The sequence below is a fragment of the Neofelis nebulosa genome, chromosome 1 (assembly GCF_028018385.1).
Source record: "Neofelis nebulosa isolate mNeoNeb1 chromosome 1, mNeoNeb1.pri, whole genome shotgun sequence".
NCBI lineage: Eukaryota > Metazoa > Chordata > Mammalia > Carnivora > Felidae > Neofelis > Neofelis nebulosa.
In genome coordinates, this window is record NC_080782.1 from 205,395,723 (window position 1) to 205,404,309 (window position 8,587).

The following is an 8,587-nucleotide window of genomic DNA, read 5'->3' on the forward strand; positions in this document are numbered from 1 at the left end:
TTCGGCTCAGGTCATGATCTCACAGCTCATGAGTTCGATCCCCGCATCGGGCTCTGTGCCGACAGCTGGGAGCCTGGAGTCTGCTTCTGCTTCTGTGTCTCCCTCTCTCTCTCTGCCCCTAACCCACTCACCTTCTGTCTCAAAAAATAAACCTTAAAAAAAAAATTATAAATAGGCTCCACGCCCAATGTGGGGCTTGAACTCATGGCCCTGAGATCAAGAGTCAGATGTTCTACCAACTGAACCAGCCAGGTGTCCCCATTTTGAAGAAAAGTAAAATAAATTGAAGAGAAATGCTGAAAAACTTCAGGATAAGATCTGGTCAAGGGACTAAAGATTTCAGTTGGCTTTAAGTAATAGTGCTTAGGAAGCAATATCAGCAAGATGACAGAATACGAAGCCCTAGACCCACATAACCCCTATAATCCAACAATTCAACAACAGATAAGTTCCCTTTGTGAGAAATCCAAAAACTAGCTAAGAGGCTCCTGCAGCCTAGTCAAGCATAAAACAGCTACATCAAAGGCCAGCAGGGAAATCTGAGCAATCTTCTTGCCATAATCTTTATCCATGGCACAGCACCATTTAATGGAGAGGAAACCCGTAGCTCTTAACTTTTTCCTGGGGAGGGCAAGAGTTGGACCATGAGTCAACAGTTCCAGCTCTTCTGCCCTGTCTGCTTCAGAATACTAACAGAAGAAGCACATTCCAGCCACCTGGGGCAGAGTGAAAAGGCAGCAGATTGGATACAATTGCCAGAGCTCCTCCTGCAGGCCCAGTAAAGAATACTGAGGAAAAACTCCAACTTCCAACTTTTCCCTGGAAAGGGAAAAGGGCAGACCATGCATCCAATGCCCCAACTTTTATGGAAGCTGCCCAGAGGACTGACCTAGCCTATCTCAGAGTGCTAATGGAAGCTAGCAAATTCTAAACTTCCTGGAAGCCAATGTTGGGGGTGGCAGGGGGTGGAGGGACATAAAAGCCATTTTAAACTAGCCAGTCACCATAGCCCTCTCCATGGCTCAGCACAGAACAGTTAAAGATGAAAATACCCACTTCCAACTTTCCCATGGGAAAAAAAGAGGTAGACCAGTGTCCAAAATAAATATTTGCATTCAAATTTTTCTCTTAAAATCTGCTCCCATAAGAATTCAAACTTAAGATAATCACATTAGTTAGATCTTTAATTTGCCTTTTTAATTTGAACATGGTATTTAGCAGTTCCATTTCATGTAAAATGTCATTTTTGTTGTCAATTTTGTTAGTCTTCAATACTCCTTTCTCACATGCAAATTTGCCTTTCCTTTATCCTACTACAGAGGTTATAATTTATGTGAATTTGTTGTATTTATATAACTTATCATGCCAAATATTTATCTCTTTAGTCCATATTCTAGCCTATTAAGAGCACAGCATTTTAATTATAGACAAATTATAGTGGGGAATGCTAAGCACCTTTGCTTCGGAGTCAGGCAGGCAAGGTTGAATCCCCAATTTTACATTATATTTTTAAAACTTTGAGGGAATCATCTAATTACTCCCAACATTAGTTTCCTTATCTGTAAAGTATAAAAATACTTAGAGGACTTGTGCAAGAAGTGGATTATTTAATAAATGCAAATTTCTTACCATGGTATCTGGCATGTTTTCAGCTATCTGATGATTAACAGTTGGTATTACATCAGAAATTCTCTAAAGTCCCTTTCTTTATGTTTTAGTCTAAAAAATATTTTCTCATATTTCATTTTATTTTGTCTTACTAGGCTATACCTTCTCTCATACGCATAACTTACTGCCTTTCAATCTATCATTTTTGTTTTGTTTCACTTATCTTCTCCCCTTCTTTAATGTTCTGCATCACTAGAAGTACCTAAGTGATCCATAACATGCATTGTGTTTTTTCTTATTTTCCAAATCAGCATGATTTTCAACTTTTCTGAGTATTTCACAACTCAAAAATGATGCTTTGTTTCCTTTTTATCTACTAAATCATGGACTCTCTTGTATTACATAGGTTTTACTTACGTGTCCAACCACTCTTTGGTGTAATAGTCATGTATTTGTGGAAGAAATATGCTATTAAAATTTGCAAGTTCCTTTCCATCATCACCTAGAATGACAGTCCCTTTTGCTTAAGCCATTCGCTGACAAGACCACTAGATTTTCTTTTGATCCAGAAAAGTACATCTGAAATTTTAAATTTAAACTCCTCAGTCTCTCACTACTGTTTCATACCATTACAGATGTCACAATCATTGGCAATTGCTTGTCAAATTGAGAGCTATTGTTTATATGTCAATTTATTTTCAATCTATAAAGAATTTACTAATCACTAAAGTGGCAATATTGTACCAATTTTAATGATAATCGTGTTCCGTTCTTTGATTTCATAGAGCTTGATACTTAATAAAAACAATTCAAAAAGCAAGATCATTCTATGATTTAATTGTTGGAAGAGAGATAAAATAGGGAACAATTATATTTCAGTATTATTTCTTTGTTCACTGATTTCTCCCTATTGGCCCAATGTTTTGTAGTAAAATTTCACTCATATTTACCACGTTAGCAATTTCAAGGCATCCATATTGCTTCAATTCTTCACTTGACAATTCACCCCTCTCTTTGCAGGTGATCTTTTCCTACTTCATTGAAAAATACAATTAAATTCTATACTCTTCTTACACATAGTATATACATTCAGCTGCTTCCATAAATATTTTCTCCTTTATTTCAATCATCTTGAAATTACTCTTTTCACCATGCTATAACATGCATTGAAATTATTAGTACTCATTGAAATTATTAGTACTCCTTCTATATAAATTCATCTCCTTGGATTTTCAATACCATTTGATTTCATTCTATCAAAAACTTATTTCCATGGTCTAAACCTTCTGGTTCTCTCCTCTGACAGTTTCAATTCAATATCCCAACATTCTTCTCAATTCTACCCATTTGAAAAAACATCAGCCACAAAAAAATAAAATATTCCCAGAAACTTCAATATTCCCCCTGCATCTACCATTTACCTCAAAATGTTTTACTGCAAAAGTTTTAGGAAAAGTAGGTTACCCTCGCCATTACTATGCCCCAACGATACTAACTCATCCCCTGACTAAATCTCACCTCTTATACTTTAATCTAACTGCAATCTGTCCCCCACTCACAACCTTCCAGTAAGCCACATTTCCCCAATATCGTAAATAACTCACAAAGAATATCAATCACATTTGACATTGTTTACAGTTCTCATTCATGATACTTCTGTTTTCTTAGTTTCTCTAAGACTAACCTTGGCTGGATTTTATTTATATAACTGGCCAATCTTTACCAAAATCATCTTTATTTACATACACCTTCCCAAAACATAGACATAAGATCTCCACAGAGTTCTACTTTAGACCTCTATACCATTTCCAGACATTCTTCCTACTTTAAATGTAATACACAGTTTTGTCCATCTACTCATACTTTTTTCTTCTTTCAGAAAACCAAAGTCTATCCTAGAGTTATTCTATTTCACAAGTCTGTTAAGGTACATAATTCACCAAAAATTGGAATTTATGCATAAGCATACTACTTAGCTGGTTTTAGGTTAAAGATAATTTCCTAAGATTTATTATAATTATTATTAATATGGTATTATTTCTAATTTGATAAAATATACTAAGTATATGTATAAATTTTGAATTCTATAATATATAAGCATATGATTTATATGTAAATAACATATATTTAATTTTTATATATTTATAAATTTCTATATATTTAACATTTTTATATATTTATAAATTTTTATATATTTATATACAAGTATATTTCATATGTTTATATTTATTATAGTTTATATATAGGTTATATAAAAAAAAATATATATATATACACATATATACACACACACACACACACACACACATACATATCTGTGTTTTATTCTTCCTCAACATTTAATAAAGCATGGGAACTTATTTGGAAATGGCCAGGAACTACATGACAAAATATATATAGGCCAGTTGCTTCTGTTAGGTTTTGTAGGAGCCAAATAAATCATTCAACTTGCATTTCTGAAACTTTCTATTACTATTCAATACAGCCAGCATAGAATGTTTGTTATATAATGAAGGAAAGTTTTCTCAAGGGTAATAGACAACAAAGAGACTGCTCAGTTCCATTCAAATATTTGGATTTTAACATCTTGTACTACTAGTGTATTTTTGCTCTCAAAGTTATACTCAGCGTATATGCATAATCTTGAATTTATTATACTCACATTTATTTTCAACAGTAGAAACCTTACTGTGGTACCTGTATATTGTTTGTTGTTGAATTCCTTAAATGTTTTTCTTTCATGTTGGTATTAGGTTAACATCTCTATAAAATTATCTAATAGTAAATATTAGGCTGATGTACTTTTCTCTGGCAACATTAAGCGTCCATTATTACAAATCAACCAACTTGTTTCAGTTAAACCCCTTACTAGATCATTTTTGCCATAGTGTATATTGTTATCCAAATATAGCAAATTTTACAATTATTTCAAGAGGCCAAATAATTTCTGTAAAATAGGCAATAAGTGATTCTTAATAAAAATCAAGATTCTTATCAAAACTAGAGGATGTAAAAATGAAAATATCATAGACTTGAAAATCAAAGAAAAAAGTGATAAGCATCAGTGTATTTAAAGAAGTATTTTTTTAATTTGTAGTTTAACTACAAATTTGAAAAATATCACCAAAATAACAAATTCTTCTCTCTCCCAGAACAGATGTTCTGAGATTACATTGCTCCAGATTCAAATTGTTTTATGTTTTAAGGTTACAAGTAACCCTAACAACAAAGTAAGGTCTTAAAAATCACCATTCTCTAATTTTTTAATGCACAATTCATGCAAGTTTCAGAGAAGTGCTTAGATTTGCGGGGTCCACAAACCCTCTTTTACAATTTCAACCAGACAGTAAGTTTCTTTTAATTCCTGATCATAGTTTTAGGACAGTGTATTGTGGAAGTTTCAATCATTTTCTGACTAATTTTACTACAGCAACTTCTGTCATTTTTCATGTCTTTCGGTTATTCAAAGTCTATACTAACATATTCATAAAATGCACAGCAAAGAATGGCAAATCTATACATGTATGACTGTATCAGTCACACAAAATACTGAATTTGTTCGATTTAGTATTGCAACCTAGATATATCCTGAATTATTTACCAGATATTTAATTATATCCATTAAATTTTACTCTATTTTGTTGGACATAGGTCTAGAGCATTACTGGAGACTACAAGGAAAAAAATGTTGAAATGGTAACGAATTCCATTATGTAGAACAGATTTGGCTGGGCTACCAATAAAATTTGTGTATGTCTGGTTTACATTAAAGACATCAAATGTAGGCTTGTCAGATGATAGGAGTAAGGAGTACAAATTGGGGCTAAGGGCTTGTTATCCAACTATGACATAAAGTTTTAAATTCCAAAAAAAATGTTATTTTCTCAGCAAATCACTACACAATAGCCAATAATTTTCTCTCCAAATTTAGTTTTTAATTTGTAAACTAATCTCTAGACAGGAATGCATACAATCCTGACAGAAAAGTAATTCAATCTAGAGTTCAGGCATCTTTCATCGTCCCTGTCAATTGAGTCAAATAATTGGCTCATGCAGCCTTGTGGAGGTAAAGAGGTATAAAGTAGAATAGTAGTGATGAGGGAATGTTCATGTTTCATTTCAGTAATGTGAGAATCAAAAAGGTCCGAAGATTGTTACCCTAAAGGAATCCTCAGTTAAATTAGTGAATTCTTTGAAAAAATCAGTTGTTTGATGCAGTTTCACATATGTTTCATATATATATATATATATATAATTTTTTAATATATTTATATATATATATCATATATCATATATATATATATCATATATCATATATATATATATATATAATTTTTTTTCCATTAACTCTGGAGAACACAATGTAACCACTTAAAAAAGGCTGGTATTTTACATATTAGTGTCCACTTTAATAGAGGATTACACCCAACATTATCTGTCTTCACATTTCTGAGTCCTGATCCATATGACTCCTCGAGTCTCATTTCCAATAGACCATGATACAGAAATAAAGTTCTATTCCTCAAGTAAAAGTTGCATTTGAGCCTAGTTACAAAGAAAAAGGAAACTTTAGGAACCTTCATTTCAAATGACAGATAGTATTACATTGGCAAGTGTTGATCAGTTATGATTGAGAGCTCTGGAGGGGCATGTGTGACAGTATGAACTGATGAATAAATAAAAAATGTGGGTGTCTTTACTGTCAGGTTATTTCCTGTGTATGTCCCTGAAATGAACAAATGTTAAGTAAATTGTTATGTAAGTTAAATTAATAAAGTTCTTGAATAGCCTAACTCTAATGAGGGAATAGCTGTATAGGTTTCCACTTTTGTTTTAATTGTTGTTGTTTCATATTAAATATTAAAATCATTAAATAGAATAATAGAGAAAATGACAATATCTCTGTCAATACTTTGGAGATGACAGAAATTGATAAATTTTAAGCACCAGCATTCTAAAAATGAGAGGTAGTGCAGCTCTTTTTTAGCACAAGTTGCATTTGGACTGTCAAGACTAGGAGGCAGTGCTACAAATAGTGACAGGCCCTGCAGGCTGGGGATAGAGTTATTACTCAAAGGACAAACCATGCCTGTAATTAGTTCACCTTCCTTCCATCCCATCATACTCCTTTTCATGGAAAACAGTGCCATGAAGAACATTCCGATCCTATATGACAGACAAGAACTTAACAGTTGAGTGAATGTGTACATGAGCAGGGATGGGCTATATTCTATTCGATTAATGTTTAATCTCCCATGGTTTTAACTACATGTTTCATAATATCTTATTCAACAAACCATTTATCACAAAAAAGTAGTTCAATGATCTATACATTATAAATTTTTATGAAAGGTCTCTTGTAATCTGCGCAAAAGAACCTCTCTATGAATAGTTCCCATTATGTGAAATATACTTAAGTAGTCAGCAAACTTTTCATCCATCTCTTGAAATTGTACATCAGATAATTTTATTATGATTTTTAAAAAGAAAAAAAGTATTCAAAAGCAAACTAGAGAGATGAGCTTTAGCTTCATGCATTTATTATTTCCTTAGAAATTAAAAATAAATACTTATGAAAACAGTAAGATATCAAAATAAATTATGAAAACAGTAAGATATCAAAATAAATTTGAATTAATGAATAAAATTCATTATTATGTGAAAAACACTTTGGAGAATGTTTGTTCTTTCTTAATATGCCACATTTTGTTCTTCAGACTAGCACCCTAGTCTCTGGTTTAGGGTAAATCAGTACAACCTACTGAGATAGCCACGTTCTCCTGTGAAGCTCCTGTATTTTCTAAGAAATGCCCTTGCAGGTTTTTGGATAATCTCATTCAGCCTTATAAAATATTAACCAATGGAAAAACACAGCATTATTTCCCTAGTACAAACAAAGCAGGAGTGTTGACATAATTATTCAAACCAATGAGTGTGTGGCAGGATACTTAAACAATTATTCACATCTTGCAATGGAGATGTTGTAGATCGAGAATTTAAAATGCATTTATTCAAAGATTACAACTAAATGCAAAGATAGTTACCCTCAAACACTGCCTGTGAGATTTGTAGATGTGTGTAACTTTCCTAAAGGGAAATCTGAGACTATGAATCAAATGCAAGAAGCTATGCATACACTTAGCCTCAGAAACTCATCTAGAATTTTTTTCTCAGGAAATGAAGATATGCATAAATATTTAGCTAAAATAATGTTAACCAGGTTATTATTCATAATGATAAAATATTTACAAAATAATGATCAATAATGTGGATTAGTAAATTCTGGGGAATCCAAATTATTGGATCTCATAGTAATACTAAAATACATTATGAAGTTAAATGTATTTACACAGTAGAATATAGGGTGGATATAACATATTTAATTAAAACATTATGTAAAGACAGTTGATTGTAGTTTTTAAATGCATATAATGAGGAAGGCACTCAAACACAGACATGGAAAATGTCTTAAAATTGAGAGATATTTAAATAAAAATTAAAACAAGTTAAAAAAGAATAAAAACAATTCAATAAAAAATTGAGATATTTTTCTGGGTACTAAGATGTGAGTGATTTTTTTTTATTTTCAACTTGTTTCTATGTATAAGTCTTTTCTAAAAGAGACAAATATTGTTTATATAAGAAATTAAAAGACAAATCTGTTATTGAAAACAAAATTGGAGCTTCCCAATGATTATGTTGAACCAACGAAGCTATCTCAGCAAGAAATACCGATCTCACTTAAGCAGAGTCTCCTATCAAAAATCCATATATCTTAGTTGGTATCTAAGCTTCATCCTAAGTTATCTGGGTAGGAAGTAAACTTTAAGACTCAGTTACACATTAAGATTAAAGTGGGAATGTGTCATGAAGTTGGCCTAGAAATGAATGAAGGCCACGTATATGCATGGTGGGAAGGAGAAGAGAGACAATGCTAAAAAATACTGGTGTACCTCCACTTTAAAAGTGCCTCTTGGGG